The 23,947-nt window shown below is 38.9% G+C and overlaps 1 protein-coding gene and 1 long non-coding RNA gene across 5 annotated transcripts in view; one reads left to right on the forward strand and one right to left on the reverse strand.

The window, feature by feature from the left end:
- The window catches only part of ldb2a (LIM domain binding 2a), a 576,008-nt gene that overhangs the window by 366,667 nt on the left and 185,394 nt on the right, over positions 1-23,947 (forward strand). The gene's annotated exons all lie outside the window — the stretch shown is intronic.
- Positions 529-20,976, reverse strand: LOC138756237 (uncharacterized). Its single transcript, XR_011352890.1, has 3 exons — positions 20,755-20,976; positions 14,813-14,918; positions 529-799 (listed from the first exon to the last, which is right to left on the reverse strand). It is a non-coding gene; the product is annotated as an uncharacterized lncRNA (long non-coding RNA).

Here is a 23,947-nt window from a genome sequence, read left to right on the forward strand (position 1 = left end):
CTACTTCGCTCAACCCCTTCATTGTTTGTAAATTGTCAGATTTTATAACTAATATCCAGCACTGGAGGAGCAGATATTTTCAGTCGTCATTGCAGACTCTGTCTCCTTGTCACTGAGATCACCCTGACAATTGACTTCAGCTGAATTAAGTTATATTCTTGTTAACTTTTTTGAACCAAGCATAGGTCCATGAATTTGAGATTGTCTGTTTCCTCCTCCTTTTCAATAGCATATCATATCCTGATATAACTGTTATCCATGCTTTTATTTACTCCTCTTTACTTCTCTTTGACTTTTATTTAAGTCGTCTCGATATTCATTTTCTCCTCTATTTTAGACATAACGTTCTTCACATCTGTAACCACTTTCAAATGCACAGCCCTCTGAGCTATATATACTGTACATAAATATCCGTACATTGTCCTTCATAACGTTTGGGACAAAGATGCTTTTTTTTTCCTTTATTTGGCCCAGCACTCCAAGTTTTAAATTTGTAATCAAATAATTCACATGTAATTAAAGTGCACATTCCAGATTTTATTCAAGGCTATTTGAATACATTTTGGTTTGACCATGTAGAAATTACAGCACTTTTTATACATGGTCCCCTCATAATGTTTGAGACATTTGGCTTCACTGGTGTTTGTGAGCACTCTGGTATATTTAATTGCTTCATTGGTGCAGGAATAAGAGAGCTAGGCTTGCTTTTAAGCTTTTGATCACCTTTGAGGTCTGTAGTTGCCATTTTTCAATATGAGGAACAGAGTTATGCCAATGAAAGTCAAAGAAGCCATTATGTCTGAAAAACAAGAATGAAACAGTAAGAGACATCGTTCAAACCTTAGGATTACCAAAATTAACAGTTTAGAACATCATTAAGAAGAAAGAGTGTCCTGGTGAGCTCAGTAATTGCTAAGGGACTGGAATTCCAAAGAAGATCTCCACTGCTGATGACGAAGAATTCTCATCATAATGAAGAAAAATCCCCAAACGTATGTCTGGCAGATCGGAAACACTTTTCAGGAGGAAAGTATGGATCCGTAGAAGACTTCATGAACAGAAATACAGAGATTGCACTGCAAGATACAAACCACTAGTTAGCTACAGAAAAGATGGCCAGATTACAGTTTGCCTTGAAGTATTTGAAAGAGTCTGCAGAATTCTGGAAAAATGTCTTGTTGACAGAGGAGATCAAGATTAACCTGTGATGGCAAGAGCAACATGTGGAGGCGAAAAGTAACTGCCCAAGATCCAAAGCATATCACCTTTGCTATGGTTTGCATCTTACAGTTTAGCCTGTATGTGTTTGTGTGTGTGTAAAGTTAGACATACAGCATGGTAACAGGCCCTTTCAGCCAACGAACCCATGCCGCCCAATTACACCCAATTGATCTACAACCCCAGGTACATTTTGAATGGTTGGAGTAAAACAGAGCCCCCAGGGGATATCCCACACAGACATGGGGAGAATGTACAAACTCCTTACAGACAGCGCAGGGTTTGAACCCAGGTCCTGATCGCTGGTGCTGTAACAGTGTTGTGCTTAACCATTGCATTAACCATGCCACCCTGTCAGTGTGTTGGATGTGGAAATCTTTGGGGTGTTAAATGAGATCGAGGGAAATCTTGTCCTTGTTGCATCTTGGGGCACAGCCAGGGTAAATGTGTTGGAAATAGAGGAGGTGCAGGTAGGGCTGAAGTGATGGCAGTAGAGGGGAATCTAAGTTGTTTGAAGAATGATGGCTACTTGAATGGAAGACCTCATCCTGGGAGCAGGTGTGATGGAAATGGAGAAATTAAGAGAAACGAATAGAATCCTTACAGGGTGTGAAGAGGTGTTGTCAAGGAGTTGGTAGATTTGTAGAAAATATCTGTAGAGAGTTATCTTCTGAGATGGAGAAAGAGAAATTGACAAAATGGAGACTGTTGTCAATTCAAGATTGTTGAATTTGAGATTGGAGAGAAAATTAGCATTAAAGCGGATAAAGTTGACAAACTAATCATGGGTGCAGGAGGCAGCATCACTGATCCTGTCAATGTAGTGGAGGAAGAGTTGAGGAGCCTTGACTGTGCAGACTTTTATCATTGATTGCTCCACATAGCCAACAAAAAGGCAGGCATAGCTGGGACCCATGTGGGTATCCATGGCTACTCCTTTGGCTTAGAGAAAATGGGATGAGTCAAAGGAAAAGTTGCTGAGGATGAGAAGACCTTTTAGTATAGGGGATGGAGGTGTATGGAGATTGGACATCCATAATGAAAATGAGATGGTCGAGTTCAGGAAACTGGAAGTTATTGAAGTGATGGGGGGGTGTGGTGGGGGCATGTGAGGTATCGCAGATGTATGCAGGAAGGGACTGGACCGGGGGGACAAAATGACATCACGTTAGGATGATACCAGTTCAATGTGGCAAGAACATGTAGAAATAATGGGCCTACTGGGACAATGGGTTTGTGGATCTTGGGTAGGAGGTTGAATGGGCAGTGCAGGGATGAGAAGTTAGAGGCTGTGGGAGGGAGATGACTAGAAGTGTTGAAGCTGTGGCTTGATGTTTATTGCTGGACTCCTGTTGAGGCTGTTTTCTGGCCTCAACAAATTAGAGGTCAGTGTGCCAGACTACAACAGCCTACCATTGCTTTCAGGTTTGATACTAGGTTTGCTGGAGGGCAGTGTGCACCGAGGGGTTAAGATTTGAATAAGTGAGGGGAGTGCTAATGTCAAAACAGTTGATATCTCAGCATTAGTTGGAAATAAGAAGATCCTGATCAGTTAACAGGCTAGAATAGGGTGTCCAAGAGGGGAAATAAAGCTGGAGGCAGGAGGAGAAGATGTCTGTGAGGGGGGTGGTGGGGGGTGGTGGTGGTGGGGGTGAAGAATCCTGCTTGAAGAAGTAGGCACAAGGAAGGAGATGATGAAAGAAGAGTTTGGGATTCGACATGCACATGACTCATTGAGGTGTGGGTAAAGGAGACTTGTTTAAATCTTCATCTACTGTCAAGTTTTTGAATGTTAACATGACTACATTCAGACGAATGCAGTTTTGTTTTCACTGAGCTGCCACACACTGCAGGGAGCCAATTCTTTCCATTGGGTATCTTGTCATCATGAATCCAATTAAAGTGCAAGCATTCTTCTCCGTTAGACTGGTTTCAACAAGCTGTGTCCCTCTCAGGAATAATTTGCCTAACGGTTTAGTGAGAGTGGGGTTGCTTTGCTCATTTATTTCTGAGACTGCTGGTTAAAATTAGATTTGTTGCACTGTCGTTTTTTTTAATTTGCTTCCACTGCCGGGGTAAGTGTTGGGAGGGGGAGTGGCTGGCTTTGTTTCACAGCACTGCTCATCTGTGCCGATCATGTGAATAATAGCTTACTTGCACCAGTAGCTCAGATTTCCCATTTTAATTGGAACTCAGATCTCCAGTAGCTTTGGAAGAATTAAAAGCTTCTGCAGTGTCTCGTTTTACTTCCTTGGAGCAAGCAAGTTCATCTCCAAAAAAATAATTGGCATAATAGTAATATCAATTATTAATATACTTGGCATTGCCTGCTGTCCAATTTTATTGGATAAGAAGTATGGTGAAAAAGAGCAATGCATATAAGAATAGTGATGATATTATTTAATTTTTAATGTAATTTAATTTAATTTAGACATTCAGCTCAGTAAAATATTATCCACCAATAGTTTCACAATGGCACCGAGTATGCTGTCTGCAAAAAAAATTCTTGGGAAGCTGCCTGTTTTCAGAATGCAATTAATAATGATCTGGGTTTCAAACTGGCTGGTGTGGCAATGACTCCTCCAGAAAGATTCTGTAGATTTCTAATATAGTATCTAAATGAAGTCTGATTTAAATGACCCTTTCTCTTCATGTTTGGAATTATGAATGCATGTGTAAATAATAATAATCAATATTATCATCTTTCAATTATTACATTAATTTTCAAGCACAGTTCATGTTTTTTTTAAACCAAATTCTGCTTTTAAAAGCTAGTTTTTTTTACTGTAGTATTTACTGAAACAGTGGAATTCTTCCCCACTGCACCACATTTAATATGTTAATGAGACTTGAATGAAATTGCCAGATTTACTCCTGAACTGAGTCATGCATAAACAGTGATATTGAAAAAGTTTACATCAACTGCATTTTTCATTCCATGGAATTTACTTTTCATATTTTCATATATTATGAAGAATTAAGGGTAATTTTAAGATCTGTTCGCAATTTGCTTCTGGGCGCGGTGTCTTCCATTTGGCTAAACTCCCACTGTTACTTGTACATGGCTTGAAAATTCTATAATTTAAAATTCTATAAATTTCACTGGTCACTTCTTTGGAGCATATCCATTCCACTGTAATCTGAAGCAACACAGCATTTCTTCATAAGATTATTCATTTTATAACCTCATAGCAAGAAATTATTGAATTGTAATTAATTTGTCCTTTTAGTTATTATTAAGTGCTATTAGAACACCAGCAGATACATTTGGATTCAGGAAAAGAGAGGACCAAAACACCAAATCTGGCCAGACACACAAACCTTTTATTTATTCTGCCTGGGAGGAAATACAGCAAATCAAAGCTCTTCTAGAAATGGAGACTAAAAATAATTACCATTAATAATGTTCATTCAGATGGTAAATTTATATTTAGTAATTAAATTCTAAATTTGTCTCTTACATACCATTCAGTTAAAATCGTGAACATTGAGATTATTCGCAAAGGAATTTTTCAACTGGCTAAAGTGTGGCAGAGGAGAAATTGCATTGTGAATTTGGTCATTAGCTGTCTCTTACCAATGGATTATTCGAGGAAGATGTTAGAAAAACACATGATTGGATTCTTTCCACCAGAAAAACCATGTGTAGCTGATTGACAGACACTATTATTTTAGGCTATTTTTGATTCATTCTAAGCTACTGAGCAGATTGTGTGCATTTTATTTTTCACATGTATTATTCCCAGCTTCAGCAATGGATGCAGAACAGAAGTGTAAAAGTGCTTTTCTGTGCCTGGAAGGCACTACTCACAGAATTTCCTCTAACTTTTGCTGTTGAAACTGCATGCTGCATAAGTGGATACAACAATGTAAATTTGATAATTTCAGATAGCTGTGTGCACTTTTTTTCCCCCCCTCTTGTCTCAATCTGCACACATTGGGGGAAACTATCTTCAGAATGGAGGGACAATTATAGCCTGAACCAATTGTGTTCCAGTTCCTCAGAGAGTTGTAGGTCAACAACAAAATAAGGGATGGGAAATGAAGTTCTTTCACAAACTCCACTGAGGTATTGTTGCACTTACTACTCTGGGACGTGACCTTTATTTTTGAGATTCGTGAATTGTTTGCATGGCAACTTTGTGAAAGTTTGAGCTGATAGTGTGGTGATGGAAAATCGATATCTTGGATCTGAGTGAACAAGACAACTAGCATCTCTTGCACCTATCAGATAGAAGGATTATGAAATGACCTGAGGAAGTGTGGAGTATTGTCAGATCAGGCATCTGAAGAGATATAAAAAAGAAGGAATAGATTAAAAGAAAGAATTGAAACATACAATCTTTTAAGCAACAAGAGGTTGCATTTCTAATGGTTAATTTTCAATGCAAGAGAGATTGATTAGCAATAGTGTGTAGCATTCCAGTTGCTAAAAAGGAACCCAGAACCTTTTATACCAAGTTTAATTCATACCAACAAAATAAAATCAAACTATTCACATTTTGTATTTTCACAGCAAAGCAGTACAAGATATTTTATACAAAGAACATTGCTTTGCTCAATGCTCAGGCATTGTTTTAATATGACCAGTTCAGGTACAGTACTGTGAATGGGGGTGTTGAGTGATCAGGTCTTGAACATGGAGAGCAGTCATGATGACTCCAAATATACCTCGGGCAGATGGCAAAACCAAAGAGTAATGATGGTACAGATTTAGCAACTGAAGTTGAGATGAGAGAGAAAAATGTATTGGACAATGTTATGGAAGTGAAATCAGGGAATTTTGTTGATGGTATGGGCATCTATTCTGAAAATAATTCCTGAATTGGATATAACATTAAGGCTACAAATAATCTAATGTCTCTTTTGATGATTGCTAGGGGGAGGCATTAGTACTAGGGATTTCAGCAGCCTGAGAAAACAACCAGGAAGTCATTGACAGTGGTCTGAAAGTAGGTTCGGAGCATGCACATTTGTGTAGGAGATCCAAATTTATTGCATTCCACTGGGTAAGTGTCAACTGATGATCAAACTCAGTGAGATCAGGGCATTTGCTTGAAATACATAACCCTTCACGTTTTCTCTCTCCTCTTCAATTATCTAATACTTTCAGTTTTTTTTAAAACTTTCATCTGCTTTTGCTGAAGTACCAGCATTAATTTATTTTGTCAAAAGTGTTTCCCTCATAATAGCTCCTCTGAAGAAATATGGCAAATCTTCTAATTTCTGGTCTTGCTTGGGTCTTGCACTTGTTTCATTCACTTGTTTTATTGTAAATCAAGTTAAACAAGCTGCTTAAATTTACATGATCTCTTCCTGTTGCATCTGAGTTTGCGTCAGTTCAGAAGCTTATTTTTAGAATAGGTAAGTGAATGTAAAATTTTAAGGTCAGAAATAACTCATTGTCATGGACGTATTTTTTGAAGATTTCTCTTTCTAGTCATGGTTTATTTTTGAAAAGCCTCACCTTCCCTTTGTCCTAAGCAATCCTTGCCTGAATTCAGCTCACTTTGAGTGTGTGAAGGGTTCTATTTGCTCTGATAAACTACACAATTGATTCAAAGGCCTCTGTTTTTTATCATTTGAATGGAATTTTTGCCATTCCAATAATTTTTTGTATGGAATTCACATGCACATCATTGAGTTTCATTGAACAACTGCCCACTTCTAGGAACTGTCAAAGATATTCTGTCCAATCTCATTAATTAAAAATTCAATTTAAAATGCTTCTTTTGGCAGATAATTAATATAATTGCAAATCCTCATGTGGCTTATGCAGGATGTCTAATGTCTTTAGGAAAGTAAGACATTTTTTCAAACTCTGTCTGACAACACAGGACTCCAGATCCACAGAATCTCCTGTGAAACATCTTCACCGTGAAGGGCCTGTACTGTGCTTTAATGTTCTATGCTTTACTGTGATTCTTAGCCATTTGGGAACCCACATTAAATGATTGCCTTTTCCATAATTGCATACATCCCATGAAATAAATTTAAAATAATCTTTATTTTGCTCTGACTCATGCATTTAAATTCTGCTTGAGAATGCAGTTACGTCCATTTGTCTCGTTGCCATTAATAGTTTTACTTAGTTCTCGTAAGGCTATGAGGTTCTTTGAATCGTGGAACATAGAACATTGCAGCATAGGAACAGGCTTTTTGGCCTACAATATCTGGGCCCACCTTGAAGCTAATTGAAACTGCAGTTTAAACTGAAGTGCATTTCTGGTGAAATTATGCAATTGCAAGGAACTGTTTCCTCAAGCAAGTTTGAATTTGATTTTATGCTAAGTTATAAAGTGCTATGCCTGGCTAAATAAAGTCTCATTACGTGCACAGGCAGTATATAAACTTGCTTTTTGCTGTTGAAATATGCTTGCCTGTCTATTGCCCTCAGAATTTATATTCAATATTGGTTGGTTTTTTTTTCAATAAAGTGAACTCCTTGAACTCTTTTCCAATAATTGGTTGTTAATATATCCCAATGGTATGATCAAATTATTTAGCAAGATCGATGTGAGAAAGTATGGGACAGAATTAAATCATAGTTAATCTTATTATTTCCTGCTTTTAGACCTGCTCACAAATACAACAAATCAATAGCACATTTTAAATTCCAGTTTCTGCTTTGATCATTTTGTGAAAATTTGTGAGAAAGAAGTTTCATTTTAATACACCCCATAAAATTGTGAATTCAGCTTTATTTGTTTACTTAGTTTGCACTCTTTGATCATTGTTTTGTTTTAATTGATTTTTGAATGTTATTCTCATTTAGGCCCAATGTCATCCTTATCAGCTTCCTGGGGAGAAAGGCCCCATTTCTTTATCAGTCTTGATAAAAGGGTTTCTCCATGGACGTTAACGGATCATTTCTTGCTCTCTGACCTGCTGAGTTCCTCCAGGAATTCTTTATCTGCTCAGATACTATTTCGAGTAGCCACACCACTGTCACAGAGTTTGGTAGTACTCAATGAAAAGGGGTAAAACTTAAACATGTTGCAGAACCAATACCATCTTGAGCCACTCTCAGAGAAATCTGATTATTTTTTTCTTCACAGAAATTGATGAACATTGCCAAGTATAAGCAACTGCTTAGTGCAGGGGTGTAACAAAATATTCTCCAACCCAAATACATGTTGCTTCTCCTCATGGTTCTCCACATGGTTCTAAAGTGGCCCTGGTGTATAGTTGTAAAATATAGCCAGGTCTGAATTTTAATATCACTTTCATATCACAAACCACACATTTTAATTAAATTGCACATATTCCACTCAGTACCAACTTTAGCAAACTTCTGGAGATGCAATTTGGAATGTTATTCTGACAGGTTGGGAACACAACTGTCCAGTAATGTTGAAAGCTACAGAAGGTAAAAAAAACATAGCCAGATCAATCAGAGACTCTAACCTCATCCATTCAATGCATCTATGTGGAGCTTTGCCTCAATAAAGCAGTCAACATCATAATGGACCCCCAACACTCCAGTCACAACCTCTCTTTTGAGCAAAACGTACATAAGCCTGAAAACTAGAACTGTTTATTTCCAATAGCTATCAGGCTCTTGAGCTTTCCTTTGTCACACTATTCAGGAACTGCTCTGACTGCACGAAAGGATTATCTATACTATTGCTAAGTCACTTTTTGCATGGGGATAATTGTGAATATTTATTATTTATTTTTTGTATTTATTGTCTCTAACATCAGTTAAGTATCCCATTGAAGTTATTTTTAGATTTTGTTATTTTTTACAAAGTACTTGTTTAGCTGCAGCAAGTAAGTGTTTTGGTGCATATGTACATTGAGCAATGTAAATGACAATAAACTCATTATCACCAGTTTTGTTCCATACATAAAGTGGACTATCATGTATTATCAGATCCATGCAGCTCAGAATCAGGATTTATTATCATGAACAAGTCATGAAGTTCAGTGATTTGCACATGGTGCAAACATTCATATTATAATCATCCTACAACATTACTATAAAAAAAACAATAATATTGCATGAAAAGTAAGGCAGTGTCTTTGGTTCATTGATTATTCAGGGATTTGATGACAGCGGGGAAGAAACTGTCCTTCTGCTGCTGAGTGCTTGTCTTTAGGTTCCTGTATCTTTTCCCCCAATGGTCGCACAGTGAAGAGGGCATGGCTGGATGGTGGGATCTTTGAAGATAGATGCTCTTTTTTTAAGACACCGCCTCATGTAGATATCCTCGATGGAGTGAAGTCTGGCACCTGTGATGCTGCAGGCCGAGTTAACAACCCTCTGGAATTTATTCTTGTCCTGAGAGTTGGTGCCTTCCCTACCAGGCAGTGATGCAACTAGCCAGAATGCTCTCCATAGTACACCTATAGAAGTTAACGATAATCTTTGGTGACGTACTGAATCGCCTCAGACACGTCACAATGTACAGCTGTTGGCAAGTCTTCTTTGTGATTGCAACAATGTGGAGGCTTCAGGACAGATCTTTGGAGATATTGACTTTACAAACTATTTCTGCATTTTGTGTTTCAAGCAAAGACAGCTTCTTCCATGAGAAATATCCTGCTTTCTTTTTTGGATGTTAAGTTTAAATATACTGCTTTTAATATTTATGATGGCCAAGTTCTCCTGGTAAGTGCACCATATACCCATCAAGATTTACCTCTTTTCCTGTGTGGGGAAAAAAATAATCTTTCCAGCGGTGTCCTGTTGACTCTCTTTGATGGAACTGATGTGATTAGCTTATGAAACAAAGAAATTTCACTAAAACAATGGGAGTTCTGATGCACTCCATATTTTGCTGTGCAAAAGATTTCTTTCTTTGGCTTGGCTTCGCGGACGAAGATTTATGGAGGGGGTAAAAAGTCCACGTCAGCTGCAGGCTCGTTTGTGGCTGACAAGTCCGATGCAGGACAGGCAGACACGGTTGCAGCGGTTGCAGGGGAAAATTGGTTGGTTGGGGTTGGGTGTTGGGTTTTTCCTCCTTTGCCTTTTGTCAGTGAGGTGGGCTCTGCGGTCTTCTTCAAAGGAGGTTGCTGCCCGCCAAACTGTGAGGCGCCAAGATGCACGGTTTGAGGCGTTATCAGCCCACTGGCGGTGGTCAATGTGGCAGGCACCAAGAGATTTCTTTAGGCAGTCCTTGTACCTTTTCTTTGGTGCACCTCTGTCACGGTGGATTTGCTACTTCATTAAATACTTTGTTGCTGTAATTGATCTTGTCTTGTTCAGAATGCAGGCTATCAGACTATGCTGTTGGTGAACTGTGGCCAAATAATAAAGTTTTGAAATGCTTGAGCGAGCCCAAAGAAATGCTGGAAGTATGAAATACAACAAAAGAAATTTACCTGAACTTTTTCATGAACTGTTCATACAGTTAAACAGTCAATCTCCTCAAATTGTTAATGTTTTTGAATCTTGCACTAAGTGAAACTATTAACCTGTTTTAAAAAAAAGAACTGCAGATGCTGGAATCTCGAGTGAACAAAGAGAAGCTGAATTGACTCAGCGAGTATCAAGACTTAACAAAGGCTCCTGACCCAGAATGTTGACATACTGACCATTTCCATCTCTTGATGCTGTCTGACTTGTTGAGTCTCTCCACCTTCTCTTTGTTCACTGAACATAAATCCACATGAAATTTTTCAAATATTTATTTCTTTTTTGAAAGCTGATGGGTTTGTAATTTATCGCTTTAATTTTCTTGTTAAAGAAGTTTATTGGCAGAATATTTGATAGCTTTAATGGTGAAATTTATGTACAATGAAGGTTAGGCACATTTCACCTTGTTGTATGACCAGATGCCCCATTGGATATTTGTTACTCCTATTTGCAGATGATGGGGAAGTCTTGCTGCTTTCCTGCTGATCTCACAATGGCGTACATTGAGAGAACTGGATTCTCTCTGAGCAAATAATAAGAAGCTGGAGGGGCTCAGTGGATCAGACAGTATCCATGGGTGGAAATGATGTGTTTACATTTCATATCGGGACCCTTTATTGTCTAAAGGAGGAAAGTGATATAATGTATATGGGGAGGGGTGAAGAGGCTGGGGAGGTGATAGGGCAATGGACAGAAGGTGGAAGAGATGGAGAGACCACTGGGAGATGGAGAGACCACTGGGAGATGGATAAAATTTGAGAGAAAAGTTAGAGTAGGCAAAGAATAGATGAAATAGTGGAACCAGATTGAAGTGGGGGGATGCGAGGGTGGTGGTTACCTGAAATAGTAAAAATCAATGTTGATGCCGTTGGGTTTGAGGCTGTCCAGCAAAAATATGATGTGTTGTTCCTCAGGTTTATGTGTGGCCTCACCCTTTGTAATGGTTGAGGCTGGGAATGGTTAGGAGAATTAAAATGGTTGGCAGCCAGAAGTTCCAGTTTGTCTCCACCCTCTTTTTTATCCCTTGATATACACTATAGTGGCTCACCGGAGACTTAATTGAACTGGTTTGGAAGGTTCAGAGTGACGTCATGACATTGCAATGTGATGGCATCATTTGGAACGTGTGGGGTTTTAAAAGCTGCATGTGACTGTTTGAGTAAACAACTTTTACTGAACTTTGATTCGACTACGTCTGATAATTGTTTCGTTCTTCATTTCACACCTCGACACAGTTGATACAACACGAATGCACCCCTTCCCACTTTAGTCTCGATAAAGTGTCTCAAACCCATTTCACTCCATGATGCTGTCTGATCCACTGATCCCACCAGCATCTCTTTGTTTGTTCAAGATCCCAGCATCTGCAATTATTGTGATTTGCTTTTGGATTCAGTCAGGTCTGGTTTTTCAACCCATTCTATGAATGACCAAATGCTAGTTATCTGAGTAAGCGTGGGAGAGTGAAGTATTGTTCAGCAGTGTACAGCTGATCATGTCATCTATATTGTATGTTGCTAAAATCGTCAACATGATTCTCCATGAAAAAGAGTAGTACTTTGTGCTTTGCTAGTGGTTGAGGCGGGTTAATGATGTATTGGATAGTTGTAAAATGTCCTTGCAAAATTCATGAATTCACCTCCATTCCAGTGAGAGAGTTTATTTTCAATGTTTGTCAACCTTGAAATGGTTGCAAGTTAGTAGAGTAAGAAAAAGTGTTGTGCTTTATTTTTGTCACAGGCAGGTCATTAATTTTTTTTCTCCAGTCAGGTATTGTCTGAAATAAATTATAGCTGAGCACCAAAGAATTGTAGTGTTAAACAAGTTTGCTCTTGAGAATTTAAAAGTCTGATTTTTCAGGAGGTCTGTATTTGCACTGGACCTGCCATTGTTCTTTTCCGGTTCAGAAGCTTTCCCATTATTTTTGAGGGCTTGTGCATTGTGTTTCCCTGTGCTAAAATCTGGTCATCGTCTGACGATAACCAGTACTACTCACCTTTGACCCCTCATACAACTGTGCTTGTCACGATAAGCAGAGACTGTTTTCTAAGGCTAAGTCTAAGCAATGATACTGAGAAAATTTTCATTTCTATTTAAGGGCAAAGGTTGTGAGTGTAGAGCACTGAGATGTTTCTGTGTCAATATTTATGTATTGGAGCAACATGGCAGTCAACAGTACATTTGAAGCAAAGAATTATATTTTCAGACCACCCAGAATTTAGAATTTGTGGATCCTAAAAAAAAGCCTGAACTAGCCTTAACATCAACTCTATTGGAGAATTGATTCTTCTTCTTTCAGACTTGCTGTTCATGATGATCGATGAGGAAATTACGCCCTTTGGCCCACCGAGTTTCCTCTGCCATTCTCATTATGGCTGGTGTATTTTTCCTCTCAAACTAATTTTCTTGCCTTCTCTCTGTAACCTTTGAGATCCTGACTAATTTAAAACCTATCAACCTCTTCTAAATATACCGAGTGATGTGGTTCCATAGCCACTTGTTGTAGTGAATTCCACACATTCACCAGGCTGAAGAAATTTCGCATCATCTCTGTTCTAAAGGGATGTGCTGTGATTTTGAGGCTGGCTTTCTTTTCCCAGCCTCTCCCACTACTGGGAGACATCTTCTCCACATCCACTCTTCCACTCCTTTCAATATTTGGTAGATTTCAATGAGATGCCTCCTCATCCTTCTGCACGCGAGCAAATACAGGCCCAGAGCCATCAAATGCTTCTCATATGTTGGTCCTCTCATCCCTGGGATCATTCTCATAAACCTCCTCGGGACCCTGTCCAGTCCCAGCATATCTTTCCATGGATATGAAGCCCACAAGTGCTCATACTCCAAATGTTTTCTGACAAATGCCTTATAAAGCCTCAGTATTGTATCCTTATTTTTTTCTAATCCTATCAAAATTGATGCAAACCTTGCATTTGCCTTCCTTACGACTGACAACCTGTGCCCCATTGACCTTCAGTGATTCCTGGACTAGAATCCCCAGGTCTCTTTGGACCTTCACTTCTGAATTTTCTCCTCATGTAGAAAATAGTCTACTTCTTTATTCCTTCAACCAAAGTGCATGACCATACCGTTTCCTGTACTGTATTCCATCTGCCATATCTTTGCCCATTCATCTAAGTCCTTCTGCAGACTTTCTGTGTGTGGTCAAATCCCCATGACCACCATAACATTGCCTTTCTTACATGCCTTCTCTAACTCCTGTTGTAATTTGTACCTCACATCCTTCCTGACTGCTGTTTGGAGCCCCCATCAGGTAATGAACCCTTGCTTTTCCTCATATCTACCCATGAGGATTTTGTATCTTCTTGCTGAGGATTCAATTTCACTTTTTATAGAGCCACCTCTCTGTTTTTTGAATAGATGTGTGTCCTGGGATGTGTAGTTCCCAGCTCTGATTTTGCTTCAGCTACGGCTCTATTTTGCCCATAATATTATATCTGCCAATTTCTTACTGCACTTTAAGCTCATCTGCCTTGTTTCATACAGTGCATGTATTCATATCTTCAGTCCTGCACTCAACACCCTCATGCTCACATTTGTCTTCATGTTACCTGCTGTTAAATTCTTATTCTTTTCTAAACTTTCTATCCTTTTTTTTATACTGGAGACTTCAATAATGTCTCCTGTGCTCACCTTCCCTTATCTTTTTCCAATCTATTGAAACTCTCCCTATCTCCAGACTGCTTACTATTAAGTTGAAAGGCAAATTAGGTGATTTGCCAGGACCCTAGTCCCAGCATGGTTCAGGTAGAGTCCAACCCATTGGAACAGGTCCCTCCTTCCCCAGTACTGATGTCATTGTCCCACTACAGTAATCTTAAAGCCACTAATTTAACTGACTAATCTTATAAACCCTGTGCCAGTTTACATGTGGGTCAGGCTGCAAGCCAGAGCTTATTACCTTTTTGCTTTCGCTTTTTAATTTTGTCCCTACCTGCTCAAGTTCCCTCAGAAGAACCTCTTTCCTTGATCTGTCTACATCGTTGGTTCCCACATGAACCATAACAACTGGATCTTTCCTCTCCCTCTCAAATTCTTCTGTAGGTCAGATGAGATGTGCTGAAGCCAGGCATCAAGCAGGCACCACAGCCTTTGATACTCTGGATCTTTGCTACAGAGATTTCTTTTGGATATGTATTATATCTTTTTCCCAAAACCCTCAAATGTGGATGTTACAATTTTAAAAATAAAATTGGATGTTGAGTCTCCAACCTGGAGCAAGAATCCTACTTGAGGCCCTCCAGTGATTCAATTGATAAAAGTGTTGATGCAGTATCAAGCAAAGCTTTTCAGCCAGGAATGATTCCAGGGTTGGTTTCTGTTCAGGTAGAAATGAATGTAATCATCACACATTTTTAAAAGTGCATCAGTAGCACAGAAGAAAATTTAGTTTAAAATGGTTAATTTCTTATAACAATTGTTCATATCACACTTGGCGGTAAATAAACCGCAGGTAATACTTCATCAGGAAATACATGGATGAGTGCAACCCAACTAGGCTCTTCAAATGTACTCTAACCAGAAGCCATAAATGAACCAGGTGATCCACAATCAGTGAGCAATACCACTGGTTAGCGCAACCCTATTACAGCGCCAGTGACACGGGTTTGAATTCACCACGCTGTATGGCATTTGTAGATTCCATTACTTATATGGGTTTTATCCAGGTGCTTCTTCCACCCTCCAAAATATACAGGGGGTTTGTAGGTTAATTGGGCAGCATGTGGTCCATCAGCTAGAAAGGCCTTCTACTGTAGATCAGACAATTCAGGGACATGCAGGAAGACCAGATACGACCTCACGAAGGCTATTATCAATGCAAAAAGACAATCCAGATTCAGCTGAAGTCTTAGCATCTATGACAGGGCTAGTACGCCATCATTCCAAAAAGGCAAAACCAAATAGCATCAGTAATTACAAAGCATGTCTTCTGGATTAGTTCACTGCCTTCTTCACTTCATAAAATCCCAACAGACAGGATTAATAAATAGCCAGTTAATTGTTGGTGAAGTTTAAGCAACACTTTGCACCAAGACTAAGATTTAGCTGTGAATGAAGTGAATATGTTCATCTCAATGGATGTTCAACTCAAGTGGAGAAGGAGCATGGGGGTGGTATTTGAAGGGTCCAGCCTATGCACCGATAGCACACCAAAGCCTGCTTAAGTACTGGACCATGTCGCTTACCACTCGACTGCCCTGTCAAACATCCTCTGAACTGTCTATGGATGAGTCTGTCACTGTACATCAGCCACTGCAGTTCTCTCAAAGCAAATCATCCCCAAGGGGCTGTCTCAGAAGAAGAAAATCTAGTGATGAAGGAAGCTCAAGGCAAGTTACTTCCTTCAATGTAAAGCTTTTAAAAAAATTTTAGATTTAAAAACCTCCAGTCAATCCTCCTGAAGGTGCCGCTTCCTTGTCAAGGTTCCACTATACAGTCTAGTTTCTGTTCATGTGTCAAAGGTCCAAGCCAGTGTTAAAATTAGCCTCAGACTGCATTTTACTCATGGTCCTACGATTCCTCTTTAAATTGCCCCTGAAGATTTTGGGGGAAAACAGAATGGAGATTGTGCCCATCGGTTAATTAACTGCAGTATCATTTGCCATTCACCAATCGTGAATAAGGGAAGATAGCAGAGGGTTTAGAAAATAGCAGCATGACTAAGATACACAACCCCTCAAGCTGCCCTGCCATTCAATGTTAAAATGATTGTTAATTTATATGTAATTGAAATCATTGATGGATCATAAAAACATTGATCAGACCATTTTCAGAATATTGTGAAAAGTTGACAGAAAGGATGTTGTGACAATAGAGAGAGTGCAGAAGAGATTCACTAGATGTTGCCTGAGATGGATGGCTTTATTTCTATGAAGAGGTTGTTCTCGTGAGAACATAGAAAGCTGAAGATAATAAAGGTTTATAAAATTATGAGGGGCATAAATAGGATAGGTAGTCAGAAGCTTTATCATGGGGCAGGGGAGATTAAAGGTATAGACTTAAGGTGCGATAGGGAGAAATTTAAAGGAGATCTGCTAGATGATTATTGCAAAAAGCTGATGAATTTCTGAAATGAACTGCCATAGGAAGTAGTGGCGGTGGATGGCAATGTTTTGTGTTTAGGCAGGTAATTGTGCAGATGAAGGTGTTTGTTTTTGGTGAATCGAATTGGCCTAGATGGGCATCACGTTGGCATGGATGCAGAGTCTCATAAAGGCCCATTTCTGTGTCATTTATTTGTATGCTTCCAAGATTTTCTCTGTATATATGAGTTACATTTAACAAATTAATTTTTCTTCGATAAGGTACCACATGGAAGGTTAGTTAGGAAGGTGCAGTCTTTAGGTATAAATTTTGAGATAGTCAAATGGATTGAACATTGGCTGAAAGGGAGAGGCCAGAGAGTGGTAGTGGAAAATTGTCTGTCAGGTTGGAGGCCGGTGACCAGTGGTGTGCCTCAGGGATCTGTATTGGGCCCATTGTTGTTCGTTATATACATTAATGATCTAGATGAATTGGATTAGTAAATATGCAGACGATACTAAGATAGGCGGAATAGTGGATAATGAAGAAGGTTTTCAAGGATTGCAGAGGGATTTGGGCTGCTTAGAAAAGTGGGCTGAAAAATGGCAGATGGAATTTAATGCTGATAAGTGTGAGGTGCTTCATTTTGGTAAGAAGAATCAGAACAGGACATACGTAGTAAATGGGAGAGCATTGATGAATACAGAAGAGCAGAAGGATTTAGGAGTAACGGTACATCGTTCCCTGAAGGTAGAAACTCACGTGAATAGGGTGGTGAAGAAGGCTTTTAGTATGCTGGCCTTTATTGCATGGAATATAGGAGTTGGGAAGTGATGTTGAGATTGTATAAGACGTTGGTGCAGCCTAATTTAGAGTTCTGTGTGCAGTTCTGGTCGCCTAATTATAGGAAGGATATAAACAGAGTGGAGAAAGTGCAGAGAAGATTTACCAGAATGTTACCTGGGTTTAAGCATCTAGAGTACAGGGAGAGATTGGGCAGATTAGGTCTTTATTCTTTGGAGCGTAGAAGGTTGAGAGGGGATTTGATAGAGGTATTTAAGATTATGAAAGGGATAGACAGAGTGGATGTGGATAGACTATTTCCGTTAAGAGTAGGAGAGATTGAAACAAGAGGACATAAGTTAAGAGTTAAGGGGCAGAGGTTTAGAGGTAACATGAGGGGAAACTTCTTTACTCAGAGAGTGGTAGCGGTGTGGAACGAGCTTCTGGGAGAAATAGTGGCGGCAGAGTCAATTTTATTATTTAAGAAAAAGCTGGACAGGTAAATGGATGAGAAGAAGGTGGAGGGTTATGGTCATTGTGCAGGTAGGTGAGACTAGAGAGGAGTGTTTGGTTCGGTGTGGACTAGAAGGGCCTAATGGCCTGTTTCCATGCTGTAATTGTTATGTTATGTTATTATGTTATGTTTCCTGCATTGCTAATTAAGCATTCAAATTTTGAATGCATTATCACTGAACCTTTTAAATCAAATGCTACTGTCATAAGTCAGTTGAAACTCTGTAGTCACTAATTACTTCATGACTTCCTTATCTGTCTGAGTTTTGTTGATGTTGAGTTTATTCCTGATTTGAACTTGATGATAATGATGCTCTTTTGAGATGTGATGTAATTTAAAATAGATTTTTTGAAACTGGAACCCTTATGAAGGTGTAAAGTTGAGATTTTTGGGTGAATTTTGTGTGGTCCAGCTGGCGCTCCTAATTGGACATCTACAATATCTCACTGCAGCAGTCCAGTCTCCCCACAGAATTCAAGGAAGACACCAGTTTCATGGTTCACAAGAGAGTGATGGTGACCAGACTAAATTTCATCAACCCAGAGACACTGACGTCTACGATCCATCCTGAAGTACTTTGATCAGCTGGTGATAACATAACATAACATAACATAACAATTACAGCACGGAAACAGGCCATTAGGCCCTTTTAGTCCGCACCAAACCAAACACCCCTTTCTAGTCCCACCTCCCTGCACAATGCCCATAACCCTCCATCTTCTTCTCATCCATATACCTGTCCAACCTTTTCTTAAATAATACAATTGATTCCGCCGCCACTATTTCTCCCGGAAGCTCATTCCACACGTCTACCACTCTCTGAGTAAAGAAGTTCCCCCTCATGTTACCTCTAAACCTCTGCCCCTTAATTCTTAACTCATGTCCTCTTGTTTTAATCTTTCCTCCTCTTAACGGAAATAGTCTATCCACATCCACTCTGTCTATCCCTTTCGTAATCTTAAATACTTCTATCAAATCCCCTCTCAACCTTCTACGCTCCAAAGAATAAAGACCTAATCTGTCCAATCTCTCCCTATACTCTAGATGCTCAAACCCAGGTAACATTCTGGTAAACCTTCTCTGCACTCTCTCCACTCTGTTTATATCCTTCCTATAATTAGGCGACCAGAACTGCACACAGAACTCCAAATTAGGCCGCACCAATGTCTTATACAATCTCAACATCACCTCCCAACTCCTATATTCCATGTAATGATTGATAAAGGCCAGCATACTAAAAGCCTTCTTCACCACCCTATTCACGTGAGTTTCTACCTTCAGGGAACGATGTACCGTTACTCCTAAATCTTTCTGCTCTTCTGTATTCATCAATGCTCTCCCATTTACCACGTATGTCCTATTCTGATTCTTCTTACCAAAATGAAGCACCTCACACTTATCAGTATTAAATTCCATCTGCCATTTTTCAGCCCACTTTTCTAAGCAGCCCAAATCCCTCTGCAATCCTTGAAAACCTTCTTCATTGTCCACTATTCCACCTATCTTTGTGTCGTCTGCATATTTACTAATCCAATTCACCACCCCATCATCTAGATCATTAATGTATATAACGAACAACAATTCTATCAAAGCCCACCTTCCAGTGCCATTGGACCCTTTCCAGCTTGCCAAATGTCCAACTGCTCCATAGATGATGCAATAGTCCTGACCCATCTAGAGAACAATGCCTCATATGGCAGGCTGCTGTTCCTTGATTTCAGTTCAGCATTTAATATCATACTCCAGAAGCTGATGGATAAACTGCCCTCACTGGGACTCAACACCTGTCTCTGTAGCTAGATTCTGGTCCTCTAGATGGAAAGACTACAGTCTGTCTGCGTTGGCAGCAGAACTTCAAACCTCATCACGGTGAGCACTGGTGCACCTCAGGGCTGTGGGCTCAGCCTGCTACTGTTCACATGGCTAACTCATAACTGCACTGCCAGATTCAGTACTAAAGGAATCATCTCATTTCAAATGCTACAACAGTAGTTGACCTCATCAGCTACAATGATGAAGCACATGACAGAGAAGTGGTTGAAAGGCTCGAGAAAAATAACCTGAGATTCAACATGGACAAGACAAAGGAGATGATTATGGACCTCAGGAGGATGAAGGCTGACCATTCTCCACTATACATCAACAGCCTCATTGTGAAGAGAGTGAATAACACAAAGATTTTTGGAATGTAGTAAAGAATGGCCCATCTTGGACTTGCAATATCTCCCTATTAGTCAGGTTGGTGTGGTAGCACCTACACTTCCTAAGGAGGCTGAGGAGGGCAAGGCTAAAGGTCCTTATATTTGACAACCTTTTACAGGAACACAATTGAGTATGTCCTGTCTGGCTGAAGCATTGAGTGGTATGGTAGCTGCAAAGTATCAGAACAGAAGTCAACACAGAGTATCATTAAAACAGCTGAGAAGATCACTGTAGTCTCTCTTTCCTCTCTTGATGACATTTACTGGGAGCATTGCCTAAATAGGGTTCAAGGAATTGGAGAAGATCCTTTCAATTCAGTGCACAGTATCTTTAACCCACTACCATCAAGGAGGTGGTACAGGAGCATCAAAATCAGGGCTGCCAGGCTGGGTAATAGCTTCTTCCTGCAGGCTGTGAGAAAGATGAACAGTTTACTATAATCATGTAAATAATTCTGAATATTATATATTTATTTTGATCATTGTGTGTTTTTGCACGTGATAAGGATTGTTTATGTGCAATTAGATGACAGTAAGCTTGACTTTGTTCTGCTTTTATGAACCATATTCCCTTAAAGAGGAATGGAGCAACTTGGGATAATCATGTTTAAGTACTTCAGCCAGTTTCTTACCTTTTTCTAAAGCAGCCATTCTCAACCATTTTATGGCTATTGGTCCCCTTTGGACTCTGCTCAAAGGCTCCCTTTCCTGTGAAGTAGTCAAGTTTAGTCAGTTTCTTCCATTCTACTCTTCTACCAACTACTTAAAAAAAACAAAAAAAATTAAGTTACTTGAGATGAAAAGAAAATAAGGTTTTTACTCTGAGTGAAACAACTGTGGCTTGCGATTCCAGAACAAACAGGCAAATAGGAAATCACTTTTTTGAATATTTTATCTATGATTTTCCAAATTTAAACTCAGTTATCGGCATTATCAGTGTCAGTGTTAACAGTATCAGCCTTGACTACAGTTTACAGTGATCATTTCTATACAAAGTGTTCTGCAGAGGTCAAGCTCTTTCTGACTTCCCCCACCCTTCAGCATTTAACACTTAACTAACCACAGTTACTCACGACATTGAAGATACTTAGGAAATCATTTTTATTGAACATGTAGGTATGAAGAAAGCATGAACATACATGTTAAAAAATTTTTTTCAAAGATTCTTAGAGCCCAATGATTTGTACATAATACATCATTAGGGAACCTTAAGCATAAACTTCAGGTTGTGAAAATTTAATAAAAAGAACTTTAAAAAAATAGTTCTTATGAAATGAACATTTTAATGAAATTCTTGAACTTGATGTTCCTGTGCAATTCTTTTTGATATCAGGCTCCAAGTTGGATAGTTAAAGGTCACCTTTTGTTGTGGTATCAAGTCTGTTCCTGGATTTTGTCACAGATATTAACCTTGCTGAATCCACATTCAACTAATTATATTGATGGAAAGGCAATGAGAAATAGAAACCTGATCGGCAGATCACCATTAACCCAAAAATCCTTTTTCTTTGATTGAACTCACGGCATGCAATTCTATCACTTGGAAGATCAATGAACCTCTCTTGAATTTCTGCATTAACATCGGTGGGTTGTTCCTCAAATGGATTTAATATCCAATAAGGGATATTCAGATTCATATTTCATATTTATTGTTAGAGTAGATACATGATATTTCATACAACCATGAGATTCTTTTCTTTCAGGTGAAGCAGAATTGCCATTTATTGGTAGAATGCAAAAAAAAACACAATGTACATGCGTAAACAAATAAAGAACTGTAAATGGAAAATGAATGTAAACAAACTGTGCAATACCAAGAGGATAAAAATATTTGAGAAAGTGCACAAGAGTCCTTAAATGAATCTGTGATTGAGGTTGTTGTTGAGGAGTCTGATGGTGAGGAGTCACGCTGATGCGTGTCTTGTTGCACCTGTATGCCCCCTTTGAGAATGGTTGTTCGAAAGCTCTGTGAATTTTGTGATTTGTTGTAATCATGAAGGACCAGTAGGCAAGAGGTTGTTTGTTGACCGCTTGAAGGCTAACTGTGATTCAGGTTATGTGGGGCAAAATAAGTACAAAATAACTAAGCCCCACCAGGACAATATTGTTGTCCTAAATGTCTGAAAATTCAATTTTATTTGGTCAATTAAGTACATAAATATATGGGAAATTTTTAGCCAATAAAATTAGTTTTGTGAACTTACAGATCAGTTGCTTCACAAGTTACTTTAAGCAAATTTGAGGAATCCTCATATCCTCCAGTACATTTATAAGCAGATCTGTGATTAATAAATTTCTAAACATAAATATTTACCCAAAAAATTCCATTCCTTGCTGGAGTTAAGTGACAGATGTATTTGATATGAGCACAAGATCTTTACACTGCCCCCGCCACCCAAATTTCTATTTTTTATAAATTCACTGTTGATGATTTTTAGGTCCATTATTACAAAAGAGTGCCAATGCCAAAAAAAATGAGAAACACCACAAAACAGTGACTTCAATATATATCATTAGTGTTTTTTTAAAATTAGAAAATGGTATGAAACATGTGTAGTCAATTTCTAATGTTAATCGCAAACTTCCACGTCAATGAGTGTGTTTCAAGTGAGATCAATACCATGCAAAGTAATTTATTAAGTGATCTAATCATTCATTTTCAATGTGGAATATTTTAATGTACATTCTTGTATTTACAGAAGTTCAGTATTAGCTGAACCCGTAGTAGTACCCGTTTATTTCTACTCTTTGCTTCCTATCTGCCAACCAATTCTCTATCCACCTCAATACCATATCCCCTATACTGTGTGCCTTAAGTTTGTATAGTAATCTCCTGTGTGGGACCTTATCAAAAGCCTTCTGAAAATCCAGGTAAACCACATCTACTGGTTCTCCCCTATCCACTCTCCTAGTTACATCCTCAAAAAATTCAATAAGATTAGTCAGACACGATTTTCCCTTCATAAAACCACGCTGGCTCTGACCAATGAATTCACCACTTTCCAGATGTGCTGCAACCACATCTTTAATAACTGACTCTAACATTTTCCCCACTACCGATGTCAAGCTAATAATTCCATAATTTCTCTTTCCCTCCCTTTTTAAAAAGTGGTGTTACATTAGCCACCCTCCAGTCCTCAGGAACTACTCTAGAATCTAAAGAGTTTTGAAAAATTATCAAAAATGCATCCACTATTTCATGGGCTACTTCCTTTAGCACTCTGGGATGCAGACCATCTGGCCCTGGGGACTTGTCTGCCTTTAATCCCTTCAATTTATCCAACATGACCTCATAACTTACACTTATTTTCCCCAGTCTTTCCATCACATTAGCCCCATGGTCCCCTATTATTTCCTGAAGATTATTCATATTTTCCCTAGTGAAGACCGAACTAAAGTAGTTATTTAATTGGTCTGCCATTCACCTGTTTCTCACTGCAAGGGATTCACATTTGTCTTTACTAGTCTCTTTCTCTTTACATATCTATAAAAACTTCTGCAGTCATCTTTTATGTTCCCTGACAACTTTCTCTCATAATCTCTTTTGCCTTTCCTGATTAATCTCTTTGTCTTCCTCTGTAGAACTCTGAATTTCTCCCAATCTTCTTGTATTCTGTCTTTCCTGGCTAGTCTATACGCTTCCTCTTTACACTTAATACTCTCCCTGATTTCTCTTGTTATCCAAGGATGTACTAACCTCCTTGAGTTATTCTTTTTCCAAACTGGGATGAACAAACGCTGTATTTCATCCAGGTGATCCTTAAATGCTTGCCATTGCCTTTCTACAGTTAATCCTTTAAGTAACTTTTGCCAATTTAACTTAAT

The sequence above is a fragment of the Narcine bancroftii genome, chromosome 3 (assembly GCF_036971445.1).
Source record: "Narcine bancroftii isolate sNarBan1 chromosome 3, sNarBan1.hap1, whole genome shotgun sequence".
Taxonomy (NCBI): Eukaryota; Metazoa; Chordata; class Chondrichthyes; order Torpediniformes; family Narcinidae; genus Narcine; species Narcine bancroftii.